General features: G+C 42.6%; 1 long non-coding RNA gene across 1 annotated transcript; it reads right to left on the bottom strand.

Annotated features, from left to right (window-relative positions):
• Positions 1-3,759: 3,759 nt before the first annotated feature.
• On the bottom strand, positions 3,760-15,116 carry LOC132657923 (uncharacterized). Its single transcript, XR_009596724.1, has 2 exons — positions 14,911-15,116; positions 3,760-5,574 (listed from the first exon to the last, which is right to left on the bottom strand). It is a non-coding gene; the product is annotated as an uncharacterized LOC132657923 (long non-coding RNA).
• Between the last annotated feature and the right edge of the window lie 588 nt (positions 15,117-15,704).

Here is a 15,704-nt window from a genome sequence, read left to right as displayed (position 1 = left end):
AGCATTAGAAATTATCAATTTCTCATTCCTGCTGCTGCGTCACTTCAGTCGTGTCCGACTCTGTGCGACCCCATAGACGGCAGCCCACCAGGCTCCCCTGTCCCTGGGATTCTCCAGGCAAGAACACTGGAGTGGGTTGCCATATCCTTCTCCAATGCATGAAAATGAAAAGTGAAAGTGAAGTCCCATTTCTAGCAGACTCTAAAAGTGACTTCTGCTGGGAGTCAGTTTTATAAATAGAAGGCAAAGGTGACTCGTCTCTCCAGGCACAGAAAGCAAAGACTCTGTGGCACTCGGCCTGACAGTTATTTCTGTATCTGATCCTCTATTTTCTGCCTGATTCTTCCTTCTGAAGCTTATTTCCCGCAAGTGAGTGAATGCTGTCTGACTTTCATTTAAACACGTAAACTTAAAAATTTCATCTGACCTCCTGGTGGCTATAGAGAAGCAGGCAATTTCCCCTTCCTCCCTCTGTGAGTCCTATGAAGTCAAGGTGAGCTCATCTGGAAGTGAGTTATGGAGCTCTGACTCCACGAAGGGCAATCGTCTGTCAACTGGAGGCGAGGGAAACGAGGGAATTCTCCTACAGGGGCTCACTGCTAGCTATACCATTAGACGAGGTCCTCAGACCTCATCTCTGCTGTGGGTCACTCTTGCTAAGATGCCTCCTTGGAACCTGGGTGACCCACGGAGACCAAAGCTCTGCCATGATCTCTGGCTTGGATCTGAGTGGGAGAGAGTATGTCCCAGGCTTGACCCCCAAAAGGAGAAATTTAAAACTCATAACATTGGTGCACATCAAACAACCATCTCTTCCTTTTTCTTCCCCAGATGCAAGATGGTCCTGCAACAAAATGTTGCAGATTGGAAAGAAACAGAAGTTTTAAATATCTATGGAGATACGTTCTGTGAGAGAGGTAGCTTGCCTGTCCTCAGCCTCGGGGAATTTGGAATAAGATGGAGAAATGGGTCAGCTAGTCACCCTTGAGCTGCAGGTGGGGCATTGTTCTCTCTGGCCACGGAAACTTCAAGCAGTGAGACTTGGACCTATGTAAACTGGGCCAGCCAGGAGTATGTTTCTTTTAGCTGAGGTCTTCACTCCGGTCCTCGGACCTTCTTTTGTTCCATTTTCACGGGCTTTTCCCTTCCTTGTCTTGTAGCCACCGCCATTTTGGACTCTTTCCCCCTGTTCTACCTAACAGATTCTTCTGCAGAGGGCTATGGGTAACGAGCATCTCTTGGCATCAGTCCCCTTTGACCTCCAAGGAACCTTTGGGCACATGTGTGATCGAGATCTCCTGACTTCAAAAATGAGCACTATGTCATCTGGCAGGACCCAGCCTCCTCTCTCAATTTTTCTGCTATTCTTGTCTGGAAGTTTCATCCATAGGGAATGAATCTCCTATTGCTTCACTTTAGGTTGGGGGTGGGGGAGTGGGCTCATCTACCTCCTCCTTCAAGTTCACAATCACAGTTCATCACACATCACACCAAAAAGGAGCACAACTAGTAAATGACAGACTAGGAAGGCAAAAGGAAAACAAAATTCAAGGAGCATGAAGGAATCTGTCTCAGTTGTTTCCAGCTGGGTCGCAAGTTAATGAGTTGTGCATTTAAAGAGATAATAGCTCCAAGACCATATGAATAACCAAGCAAATGGAATGGAAAGGGAGATGGTGTGCCCAAGAAGACACATTTGAAGAACAAAATATTCTTAGTGAATTAGGAAGTAAAACAAACAGTGAGGAAGAGTATGGGACCCAGACTATAGTCAAATAATTCACTGAGAAAACTGGAGATGATCAAAGTACAGATAATTAAAGCAATATTTTGTTTTATAACCAGAGAAACTGGTAGATATGGAAAACAGACTAAAATGATCTGATATCCTTACTAGCCTTGAAGATGAAATCACATACACTTCAAAAGGACTTAGAAAAAGTCCCTGAGTTTGTAAAAGAACCAAATCTACAGTTGGAAAGTCACACGGGTTCACAAAAAATGATATACAGCCTCCAACATGAAAACAATTCTGGGGAGAAAGTCAAGGACAAAGGACAGGAGAACAAGTCAACCCTGACTACCGAGTGCAATAAAGATCTGACATTGCCCAGGAGACAAAATGCTGGAAGAATATTAGTGTCTGCTGAAACATCACTGATGAATAAAGACATATAAACATGAAGAGAGTAGGATGCACAATCCCTACCATCCCTTCTGGGACTTCATGTTACTTAACCTCTTTCTTTCTCTGTAACAAGGTGCTTGTTCCTTCTGTCTACAGCACTGTGCTCTTTTCATGGGCCTGGCTCCGACATCAGCCCCTCATACCCTTAGCTGACCTCTGGTTTCAGCTCTGCAACTTTCCCTTGTCTCTCTTGGTTCTCCCACCCCAAGGTGATTGCCTAAGGTTTCCATGTATCTTCTTTCACATTTCTGAAAGTGAGGGGAGAAACCTTAATGGTACATCTGCTCTTGTAATACCACCTGGAATCACAAAGATTTAATGGTCTACCCACTAAAGAAGGGATTTAATAATTCAAAGAGAATTACAATATTAAAATCAAAGCTACTTTAAAACTTCCAAATTCTTATCATAGGTTCTCATCAGTTCTTTGCTGTCCCAAGTTCATGTTCAAGACAATAACAGGCAAAGTTGACTGGATCTCTTGACCGCAGAGAGTGGCTACTTTAGGACTTTCTACAGCTTTATAAATGGCGCCTACCACATTTCCTATACTGACATTTAATTGTGACACACCTCTGAATTATAATTTAATAGAGTGTGTAGTAACAATCTGATGGTTAGGATAGGCTTAGGGAGAGAGCTAAGATTTCTTTGGACTCCTTAATAGAAGTTCTAGTAAGTGAAGAATAATAAGAAAACATCTCACAAAATCCCAAATGTTTAAATTCATATTTTTTTCAATCACATTTAGTGTGAGTCAAGGGTATTTTCACACCACACTGTATTTATTCATTTATTCATTCATTTAATGAACATTTATTGAGAGTTTGTTGTATATTAGGCATGGAAGATATTTATTTATGAGGAATTGCCTTTGTTCCAAGAGGCTTAGAATCTAACATTAAGACCACATCACAAAGCTGAAGGCTTCAGGTAGACTCATCTTTGGATTATAAAGGTCAGTCTCTTTAGTTCAAATTCGGGTGTCACCTGACCTGTGTATATGACTTTAAGAAAGTTATGTCACTTTTCTGTGCTGTAGATTTCTTACTTTTAAAGTCAGGACAATTTTAAAGTCAGTCAACCCTCAAAGGGTTGTTGAAAGAATGAAATAAGATAATACCTGTGTACCACTTAATATAATGCCTGGCATAGCAAAAACTCAAAAATATTTAAAAATAAATAGTATTATGTGAATCTCTGCATACTACATTTTAGGATTATTTCAGAGACAGGACAAACATTTGAGATCATTGAGTTTAGCTCCTTTAATTGATAATGAAAGAAGCTGGAGTTCAGAGACCATGAATGATTTGCTCAACATATGCTGATTCATTCAGTTAGCAAATACTCAGTGATCAGCTACTCTGCCTCAGCTGCTAGAGCTGGAGTGGAGTATAGATGAGAATTAGACAGCCCTTGCCCTCATGGGTTACAGTCTTGGTATGAGCTGATTTCTACTCGAAGCTACTCTGCTTCTGTTGTAGAGGTACCACCTGGAGAAGATAATGATTACTATGTATTTGCATAAACCGTTCCGTTGTCCCAGGGATTGCACAAACATCAACTCATCGAATCTTCATATTTATTCTGTAAGGTGACATGTCTTGTTGTCTAGTTATCTATGACTATGTAATACATACTCCAAAACTTAGTGGCTTAAAACTATACACATTTATTATCGCACAGTTTCTGTGGATCAGGAATTTGGGAGTGGCTAACCTGGATGGTTCAGGCACAGAGTCTCTAATGAAATTACAGTCAAAATGTTGGTGGGGGGCTGCAATCATCTGAAGATTTCACTCAGGCTGAAAGGGCCATTTCTAAGACAGTTCACTCTCAGAGCAGTTGATGGGAGACCTCAGTTCCACTTCACTGGACAGCTCCAGAAGACTCCTTGGGCATCTCCACAGCATGGCACAACTTCCCCAGAATAAGGCACTCCAGAGAGACCAAAGAGTACACTTTCATGATCTCATCTCAGAAGTCACAGACCATCCTATACATCGCATACTATTTGTTAGAAGCAGTCATTAAGCCCAGTCTTCACTCCAGTGAAGGATGCTTGACTTTGGAAGGGAGCACTACTGAAGACTTTGTTCAGTTCAGTTCAGTCACTCAGTCGTATCCAACTCTTTGTGACCCCATGAACTGCAGCATGTCAGGCTTCTCTGTCCTTCACTATCTCCCAGAGTTTGCTCAAATTCATTTCCATTGAGTTGGTGATGCCATCCAACCATCTCATCCCCTGTCAGCCCCTTCTCCTCCCACCTTCAATCTTTCCCAGCATCAGAGTCTTTTCCACTGAGTCAGCTCTTCACATCAGGGGGCCAAAGGATTGGAGTTTCAGCTTCAGCATCAGTCCTTCTAAATGAATATTCAGGACTGATTTCCTTTAGCATGGACTGGTTGGATCTCCTTGCTGTCCAAGGGACTCTCAAGAGTCTTCTCCAATACCACAGTTCAAAAGCATCAATTCTTCTGGTGCTCAGCATTCTTTATAATCCAACTCTCACATCCATACATAACTACTGGAAAAACCATAGCTTTAACTAGATGGATCTTTGTTGGCAAAGTAATGTCTCTGCTTTTTACTATGCTGTCTAGGTTGGTCATAGCTTTTCTTCCAAGGAGCAAGTGTCTTTTAATTTCATGGCTGCAGTCACCGTCTGCAGTGATTTTGGAGCCCTGCAAAATAGTCTCTTTCTGTTTCCCCATCTATTTGCCATGAAGTGATGGGATCAGTGCCATGATGTTAGTAGACACATTTTGTTGTATTTTTATTTAGTTTTGGCTGCACTGGCTCTGCACCGTGGGGCGTGAGCGTCTCTGTTTCTGAGCATATTTTTTATTTCGTTTTGGCTGCACTGGCTCTGCACTGTGGGGCGTGAGCGTCTCTGTTTCCGAGCACGGGCTCTACATCTCATGGGCCCCGTCGTTGCAGCACATGGACTCTTTAGGTGCAGCACATGGGTTGTGGTGCATGGGCTACTTGTCCTGTGGCATGTGGGACTTTAGTTTCCTGACCAGGGATCAAACCCACATCCCTTGCACTGAAAGGTGGATTCTTTACCTCTGAACCACCAAGGAAGTTCCTGTAGACATATTTTCAAACAATACTCACCGTTTTTTTCAACAAGCAGGTTAGACAACAGAAACTCAGCACACTCGCTCCATTTCACTCCGGTCACATGGAAGCTTCAGAGCTCTTTGCTCCAGGCTTGACTTTTCCTTCTCCCTCTACATGCTGGGCATTCTCATTAGAGGCACATGGTATTTCCTTCTGTTCCAAAGAATCTGGTATTTATCCTCTCCATTGCTCTTAGGGAAGATTCTTCTAAACACATTTTTCTCCTTCAACATGGCAGTGCCTTCAAAGTTTCCTACTGTAAGGCAAATATAAAAACAGTGTTTTCAAACTTTGCCATTTAATTTTTCTCCAACTTTTTTAGACATTTTTCCACCCCGGGTGTAAAAGTTTCTTCCATTGCCCATCTTCTCTGACTCTCTTAGGTTAGCTTTTAAGAAGATTGTGGTGGCAGTGAATTATTCTTATTGCTAGAGATATTTGAGTTTCTTTGGGAGAAAATTTTAATACACTTTCTGTTTTGTACCTGCAGGATGAGGATTCACTGTTTTACATACTCCAGAAAAAAATGAGTTAGGATTCAAAGAAAGAAGAAATAGAATGTTCAATTATAATCTGGACATTTCCTACTTGAAAGAGTTCTTCATTGGCACGAAGATAATGCAGCAGAGAAACTCCAGATCTTAGGCTGGGGACTGTCTCCCAGGGTCCCATCTTTCTGCTCCTTAGCCTGAGTGGTGTCTCTTTCTCTTCACAGAGGAAGGAGCTGGGGCAGTCTTTACGGGTTTGTCTACACCCTGCTGATTTCTGTCTTTATGATCCATCTGGTTTTTCTCATCTCCTGTCTTCAACATGTGAAGAGAGAGAAAGATAATCTATACCATTTCCTAGTTTATTTAGCTTGACTTTAAAGTCTCAATGTATAGGCATTCTGTGTGTGTGCGTGTATCTGCTACTCAGTCACGTCCAACTCTCCGTGACCCCATGAAGCCCACCAGGCTCCTCTGTGCTTGGAATTCTCCTGGCAAGAATACTGGAGTGGGTTGCCGTCTCCTTCTCCAGTGGGTCTTCCTGACCCAGAGACTGAACCCTGGTCTCCTGCCCTGCAAGCAGATTCTTTACCACCTGAGCCACCAGGGAAGCCCAGGCAATCTCTAGCTTTCAATCGTATCTCAATCTATGTCTGTTTTGTTCATGTCTGTGGTTCGTCTAAGACTCTAACTCCCACCCTCCATTCTATTAGCTTTGTTTTTGTGGCTCCAAAACTATTAATATATAAACTAAGAGAAGACACTTGTCTCTAAGACACTTTTTTTTTTTTTTAACCCCCTAGTGGCAACCTAGATAGCATATTCAAAAGCAGAGAAATTGCTTCGCCGACTAAGGTCCGTCTAGTCAAGGCTATGGTTTTTCCAGTAGTCATGTATGGATGTGAGAGTTGGACTGTGAAGAAGGCTGAGCACCGAAGAATTGATGCTTTTGAACCGTGGTGTTGGAGAAGACTCTTGAGAGTCCCTTGGACTGCAAGGAGATCCAACCAGTCCATTCTGAAGGAGATCAGCCCTGGGATTTCTTTGGAAGGAATGATGCTAAAGCTGAAGCTCCAGTACTTTGGCCACCTCATGCGAAGAGTTGACTCATTGGAAAAGACTTTGATGCTGGGAGGGATTGGGGCAGGAGGAGAAGGGGACGACCGAGGATGAGATGGCTGGATGGCATCACTGACTCGATGGACGTGAGTCTAAGTGAACTCCGGGAGTTTGTGATGGACAGGGAGGCCTGGTGTGCTGCAGTTCATGGGGTCGCAAAGAGTCGGACACGACTGAGCGACTGAACGGAACTGAACTGAGTGGCAACAGAGTCTTGTCATTTATCCAGTTTTCATCACTTTGGTGACACAACTAATGTGAGAGAACTTGGGAAATACTATGAGGCATTTCAGAGGGTGTGAACTTAACTCAGAGATGACTCTGGATGCAGCTCAAAGTCTTTCCATTTCTGGATTCTTCTTTGTTCTCTTTTACTTAATTTAGCATAAATTTCCAGACACCACTTCTTTTTGAGTAATGACCAATATTGTCTTCCACTGAAGTCCCTGTAGAGGATGTCCTTGATTTAGAACAGAGGAACATATGTAGTAGATCCTCTATGATTAATCTGCATTTTAGTAGAAAGCATGATTCCATTATTTGCAACATTTTTGTGGTGGAGGATATTATCAGATCACACATGTAATCAATGAATCAGGTGCTGAAAGTATGCTTAAACTATCTGGCAATATTTTTTTTTTTAAGTCAGAGGGGATATCTAGTTCTTTTTATTTCTCTCAGAATATAAAGGGGGCAGACACGAGAAATCGAGGTTGTGATGAAGTGGTTTAAAATCTTTCTCTTTTTTGTTGGTTTCTTGGTTTTGTGGAAAACGATTTCATCAGCCTCCTGCGTGCCTTTGATTTCCTTGTCACATTTCCACACACCAAACACAAACACGCCACATGTGTTTTTGATTATCCTTGGGAATCAGCCGTCCCCCCAGTCCAGAGCCAAAATGTCAGGCAGCAGCTTCCAGCCGCTTGCTCAGTCTCTCCTGAAGTGGTTTCCTGGGAAGCAGTCTCCTGTCTCGATCCTGAGCGCCCTGGTTTCCCGGCCCCGCCTCCTTCACCACTTCCACCGGGTCCTCTCCTCCCGGCTAACGCAGGGCTCGTTCCCCCCGCCCCACATCAGGAGGGAGGCTGCCCTTTGGTCTGGAGCCTCTCGCCCTTCTCCTCAAGACTTGTCCTCACGCTCAGCTGGACACACCGCGCGGGCAGTTACTGCCAACACACCGTTCTCTCTGACTCTCATGCCCCCGTTCACACGTGCGTCCTCATCTCAGACAAAACATCCTCCCCGCACACAGAATTCTGGCCTCTGTATTCTTTCAAGGCTTAGCATGACTTAAGCTTTTCCAGAAAGTTTTCTAACACGGGTACTTATTCAATTAATATTTATTCTATTTCTCTGTCCGTCTATTATGTACTGGGTTCCCAGGCGACGCTAGTGGTAAAGAACCTGCCTGCCAATGCGGCCGACATAGGAGATGTGGATTTGCTACCTGGGTTGGAAAGATATCCTGGAGGAGGGCATGGCCACTCATAATTATTCAATATATGCCCATAATTATTCAATATATGATATATTTCAGATAATATGTAGCTTACATAATGCATTTTAGTTAAACATTTATATAATTAAGTTAAATTAATATTTAACTTAGTATACAACAAGTATTCAATATGTATTATATCCAACAAAAGAGTCCAAAATGCAGTACTTGAGTTCAGTCTCAAAAATTACAGAATGATCTCCGTTCATTTCCAAGGCAAACTATTCAACATCACAGAAATCCAAGTCTATTCCCTAACCACTGATACCAAAGAAGCTGAAGTTGACCAGTTCTGTGGAGACTTACAAAACCATCTAGAACTGGCATCAGAAAAAGATGTCCTCTTCATTATAGGGGATTGGAATGTAAAAGTAGGAAGTCAAGAGATACCTGGAGTAACAGGCAAGGCTGGCCCTGGAGTAAGCACAAAATAAGCAGGGCAAAGGCTAACAGAATTCTGCCAAGAGAATGCACAGGTCATAGCAAACACTCTTTTCCAACAACACAAGAGATAACTTTTCACACAGACATCACCAATGGTCAACACCAAAATCAGATTGATTATATTCTTTGCAGTCAAAGATGGAGACGCTCTATACAGTCAGCAAAAAACAAGAACTGGAGGTGACTGTGGCTCAGATCATGAACTTCCTGCTGCAAAATTAAGGCTTATAATGAAGGAAGTAGGGAAAATCACTAGGCCATTCAGGTATGACCTAAATCAAATCCCTATGATTATACAGTCCATATTTGGAGAAGGAAATGGCATTCCACTCCAGTATTCTTGCCTGGAGAATCCCACGGACGGAGAAGCCTAGTACGTTACAGTCCATGGGGTTGCAAAGAGTCGGACACGACTGAGTGACTTCACCTTCACCTCACCTTATGATTATACAGTGGAAGTGACAAATAGATTCAAGGAATTAGATCTGGTAGACAGAGTGCCTGAAGAACTAAGAACAGAGGTTTGTAACATTGTACGGTAGGCAGTGACCAAAATCATCCCAAAGGGAGGGAAAAAATGCAAGAAGGCAAAATGGCTGTCTGAGGAGGCTTTACAAATAGCTGAGGAAAGAAGAGAAATGAAAAGTAAGGGAGAAAGGGAAAGATATATCCAACTGAATGCAGAGTTCCAGAGAATAGCCAGAAGAGAGAAGAAGGCCTTCCTAAATGAACCGTGCAAAGAAGTAGAGGGAAAAGAGTAGAATGGGAAAGATTCGAGACACCAAGGAAACATTTCTTGCAAAGATGGGCATGATAAAAGGCAGAAATGGTAAGGGCTTAATAGAAGCAGAAGCTAATTAAGAAAAATTGGCAAGAATATATAGAACTATATAAAAAAGTCTTAATGACCCAGATAACCATAATGGTGTGGACACTCACCTAGAGCCAGACATCCTAGAGAGTGAAGTCAAGTGGGGCCTAGGAAGCATCACTACACAGAAAGTTAGTGGAACTGATGGAATTTCAGGTGAACTATTTAAAATCTTAAAAAATGATACTGCAAACATGCCCTCTCCATATGCCAGCAAATTTGGAAAACTCAGTAGTGGCCACAGGACTGGAAAAGGTCACTTTTCGTTCCAATCCCAAAGAAGGGCAATGCCAAAGAATGCTCAAACTACTGCACAGTTGCGTTCATTTTGCGTGCTAATAAGGTTACGCTCAAAATCCTCCAAGCTAGGCTTCAGCAATATGTGAACTGAGAATTTCCAGATGTACAAGCTGGATTTAGAAAAGGCAGAAGAACCAGAAATCAAACTGCCAACATTCATTGGCTCGTAAGGAAAGCAAGAGAATTCCAGAAAAAATATCCACTTCTGCTTCATTGATTATACTAAAGCCTTTGACTGTGTGAGTGAGTGAGTGAATGAAGTTGCTCAGTAGTGTCTGACTCTTTGTGTCCCCATGGACTGTAACATGCCAGGCTCTTCTGTCCATGGGATTTTCCAGGCAAGGGTACTGGAGTGGGTTGCCATTTCCATCTCCAGAGGATCTTCCCAACCCGGGGATCGAACCTTGGTCTCCCGCATTGCAGGCAGACCCTTTACCGTCTGAGCCACCAGGGAAGCCTTATTGACTGTGTGGATCACAACAAAGTGTGGAAAATTCTTAAAGAGAAGGGAATACCGGACCACCTACCCATATGTAGGTCAAGAAACAACAGTTAGAACCTTACACAGAACAACTGACTGGTTAAAAATTAGGAAAGGGGTAAGACTAGGCTGTATTTTGTCACTCTATTTGTCTAACTTCTTTGCAGAATACAGAAAAGATCTTCACGAACAAGATAATCACGATGGTGTGATCACTCACCTAGAGATAGACATCCTGGAATGTGAAGTCAAGTGGGCCTTAGAAAGCATCATTACGAACAAAGCTAGTAGAGGTGATGAACTCCAGTTGAGCTATTTCAAATCCTGAAAGATGATGCTGTGAAAGTGCTGTACTCAGTATGCCAGCAAATTTGGAAAACTCAGCAGTGGCCACAGGACTGGAAAAGGTCAGTTTTCATTCCGATCCCAAAGAAAAACAATGCCAAAGAATGCTCAAACTACCGCACAATTGCACTCATCTCACACGCTAGTAAAACAATGCTCAAAATTCTCCAAGCCAGGCTTCAGCAATACATGAACCATGAATTTCCAGATATTCAAGCTGGTTTTAGAAAAGGCAGATGAATCAGAGATCAAATTGCTGACATCTCTGGATCATGGAAAAAGCAAGAGAGTTCCAGAAAAACATCTATTTTTGCTTTATTGACTATGCCAAAGCCTTTGACTGTGTGGATCACAATAAACTGTGAAAAATTTTGAAAGAGATGGGAATATCAGACCACCTAACCTGCCTCTTGAGAAATCTGTATGCAGGTCAGGAAGCAACAATTAGAACTGGACATGGAACAACAGACTGGTTCCAAATAGGAAAAGGAGTACATCAAGGCTGTATATTGTCACCCTGCTTATTTAACTTCTATGCAGAGTACATCATGAGAAACGCTGGGCTGGAAGAAGCACAAGCTGGAATCAAGATTGCCGGGAGAAATATCAATAACCTCAGATATGCAGATGACACCACCCTTATGGCAGAAAGTGAAGAGGAACTAAAAAGCCTCTTGATGAAAGTGAAAGAGGAGAGTGAAAAAGTTGGCTTAAAGCTCAGCATTCAGAAAACGACGATCATGGCATCTGGTCCCATCACTTCATGGCAAATAGATGGGGAAACAGTGGAAACAGTGTCAGACTTTATTTTGGGGGGCTCCAAAATCACTGCAGATGGTGACTGTAGCCATGAAATTAAAAGACACTTACTCCTTGGAAGGAAAGGTATGACCAACCTAGATAGCATATTGAAAAGTAGAGACATTACTTTGCCAACAAAGGTCAGTCTAGTCAAGGCTATGGTTTTTCCAGTAGTCATGTATGGATGTGAGAGTTGGACTGTGAAGAAAGCTGAGCACCAAAGAATTGATGCTTTTGAACTGTGGTGTTGGAGAAGACTCTTGAGGTTCCCTTGGACTGCAAGGAGAGCCAACCAGTCCATTCTGAAGGGATCAGCCCTGGGATTTCTTTGGAAGGGATGATGCTAAAGTTGAAACTCCAGTGTTTTGGCCACTTCATGCGAAGAGCTGACTCATTGGAAAAGACTCTGATGCTAGGGGGGATTGGGGGCAGGAGGAGAAGGGGATGACAGAGGATGAGATGGCTGGATGGCATCACTGACTCGATGGACATGAGTTTGAGTGAACTCTGGAAGTTGGTGATGGACAGGGAGGTCTGGCGTGCTGCAATTCATGGGGTGGCAAAGCGTCAGACATGACTGAGCGACTGAACTGAACTGAACTTGTAGAATATATCATGTGAAATGCCAGGCTGGATGAATCACAAGCTGGAATCAAGACTGTTGTTTTTGGTGTTCAGTTGCTAAGTCCTCTCCAACTCTTTGAGACCCCATGGACTGCAGCACACCAGGCTTCCCTGTCTTCCACTGTCCCCCAGAGTTTGGTCATACTCATGTCCATTGCGTTAGTGGTGCCATCCAACCATCTCATTCTCTGTTACCCCTTCTCTTCCTGCCCTCAATCTTTCCCACCATCAGGGTATTTTCCAAATAGTTGGCTCTTCCCATCAGGTGGCCAAAGTATTGAAGGTTCAGCTTCAGCATCAGTCCTTCCAATGAATATCCAGGGTTGATTTCCTTTAGTATTGATGGATTTGATCTCCTTACTGTCCAAGGAACTCTCAAGAGTCTTCTCCAGCACCACAATTTAAAAGCATCAATTCTTTGGCACTGTCAGGAGAAATATAAACAACCTCACATATGCAGATGATAACACTCAAGTGGCAGAAAATGAGGAGGAACCAAAAAGCCTCTTGATGAGAGTGAAAAGAAGGGTGAAGAAGTTGGCTTAAAACTCTACATTCAAAAAACCAAGATCATGGCATCTGGTCCCATCCCTTCATGGCAAATGAAAGGGAGAGAACATGGAAGCAGTGACAGATTTCATTTTCTTGAGCTCCCAAATCACTGCAGATGGTGACTGCAGCCATGAAGTTAAAAGACACTTTGAAGGAAAGCTATGACAAACCTAGACAGCATATTAAAAAGCAGAGACATAACTTTGCCGACAAAGGTCCATATGGCCAAAGCTATGGCTTTCCCAGTAGTCATGTATGGATGTGAGAGTTGGCGCATAAAGAAGGCTGAGAGCCAAAGAATTGATGCTTCAAATTGTAGTGCTGTAGAGTCCCTTGGACTGCAAGAAGACCAAACCAATTAATCCCAAAAGGAAACCCACCCTAAGCATTCATTTGAAGAACCTATGCTGAAGGTTGCAGCTCCAATATTTTGGCCACCTGATGCAAAGAGCCAATTCATCTCATCACAGAAGACTCTGATGCTGGCAAAGACGGAGGGAAGGAGGAGAAGGGAGTGACAGAGGATGAGATGGTTAGATGGCATCACTTACTCAATGGACATGAGTTTGAGCAAAGTCCAGGTGATAGTGAATGACAAGGAAGCCTGACATACTGTAGTCCATGGGGTCACAATGAGTCAGACACGACTTAGTGACCGAACAACTGCAACATATATTTAATATGCTAGATAGTATATTTTAACACATATTTTTAATAAGTATACTTTGAATTGAATTTGTTTCTCTTACAGAACTATTTAACCCCCTAATGTAACATTTCTTAAACTTTTATTTTCATTATAATTCCCCTAAGGAATTTTTAGACATATGTCCTCTAATTGCCCTTATGAAATCTTAATCCCACAGCTATACTTTATAGATATCCTTTATTCCATGTATATATGTGTTTTATATATGACAGTATCACTTTTTTCTCCCCCCACAACATAATTTTCAACCCCTTCAGGAAAACCTTCATTTTTCATATTGACTAAAATTCAGTTGTTTTTAATTATATGTTTCATAATTATGACAAGGGCCTCTCCTATAGTCTTTAAGATATATTAGTAATTGACATTTTCTCTTTAAAATCTTTTTCTATTATTCTTTCCTCTTTCAAGTATTAAGATATTAGATTAATAATATCTGGGATGACTTTTCCTACCTTTAAAAAATAAGAGTGAACTACATTATCCAGGCAATTTCTAATTTTTTTTTTTAAATAGCTCATTACAAAAACAGACACCACAGTCCTAATGTTATCTGCTTCTTCTGGAAAGTCCAAATAAGTTCCCTACAAGGCTATATATACCTCACTGAATGTTCCGAATTTCTTGAAAATAATCTTTGAGCTACCTGATAGCTTGTCTCTTCATGTGAAAGAGTTTTCATTCTAGAACCATAAAATCAGACTACTATACTCAAGATAATAGACTTACATTTCTCTTTTGCTAGGGGAGATGGAAATGCTTATAGCCATTTTCCCACTAGCTACTAAATGTCCACCGGTCATATCACAAATCCAGTCGATTTACTATGCCAATCTGTTGGTGATAGGTGCAGCAAACTAAATTTAGGAGTGGGAATAATTTGTCTTTCTGGATTTTATGCTTCCTGGAGGCTTCTACTGTGACTTGTAACCCACTCAGGCAAGAAAATCCCTAACTGGGCAGCTTTCTCTAGATTTTTCTATTAATGTTCCCAAACTGGGGGGCCCACTTATTTATTTATATCTATTTGTGTATTTGGCTTGGCCGAAAAGTTTGATTGAGTTTTTCCATAACATCTTACAGAAAAACCAAAATGATCTTTTTAGCCAACCCAGTAAGTGTGGTTTTGCACAACAACCCATGAATAATACAATATTGCCTTGATGTTAACATCCAGTTCTATTGTCCATGAGTTGGTCCAAAATTTAAAAAAAAAAACACAGCAGCAATAAAAGCTAAAGCAAATCCTACTGAATTTGTCTTTGAACATTCAGATTCTATGGAAGCTTTCTAGTTCAGAAAACATGGTGTTGTAATCAAGTGCCTTTAGAAAGACAGAACCTGAAACAAAGAGTGTGTGTACCTATGTGTTAGTTGCTCAGCTTTGTCCGACTCTGTAGCCCGCCAGGCTCCTCTGTCCATGGGATTCTCCAGGCAAGAATACTGGAGTGGGTTGCCATTTCCTTCTTCAGGAAATCTTCCTGACCCAGAGAGTGAACCTGGGCCTCCTGCTCTGCAGGCAGATTATCCACGGTCTCAGCCGCCTCCGGGGCTGCTGTTTTGGAAGGCAGAAGAGCAGGAAGCACAGGCGGCAGTGTGGGGCTGCGCTGCAGGTTGAACGCGCTTCGCAGGAAGCCACAAAGGACAAGCAGCCTGCCCAGCAGGGGTGCTCACTTGGCAGACAGCACCTCTCTGGGTGTGGGCTCTGTGCCCACCTCGCTTCTATTTCCATCAGTTAACGTTTACCTCGTGGGGAGATTAACCCTGAGCGTTTCTGGATTGAGACATCTTTCTTAGTGGACGCTAGAGCTAGATACATCTTGCTGCTGCTGCTGCTGCCAAGTTGCTTCAGTCGTGTCCGACTCTGTGCGACCCCATAGACGGCAGCCTACCAGGCAAGAACACTGGAGTGGGTTGCCATTTCCTTCTCCAATGCATGAAAGTGAAAAGTGAAAGTGAAAGTCGCTCAGTCGTGCCTGACTCAGCAACCCCATGGACTGCAGCCCACCAGGCTCCTCTGTCCGTGGGAGTTTCCAGGCAAGAGTACCAGAGTGGGGTGCCATCGCCTTCTCATCTTATCCATCACCAAAGTGTGTGACATAGAGAATGAAAGAATCCGCAGGAGCAAGAAAAGGATCATTTGGCCACCTCATGTGA

Source organism: Ovis aries, chromosome 16 (genome assembly GCF_016772045.2).
Source record: "Ovis aries strain OAR_USU_Benz2616 breed Rambouillet chromosome 16, ARS-UI_Ramb_v3.0, whole genome shotgun sequence".
Classification (NCBI taxonomy): Eukaryota; Metazoa; Chordata; class Mammalia; order Artiodactyla; family Bovidae; genus Ovis; species Ovis aries.
Note: the sequence above shows the minus strand (reverse complement) of the source record. Positions and strands in the feature narration are given on the sequence as shown.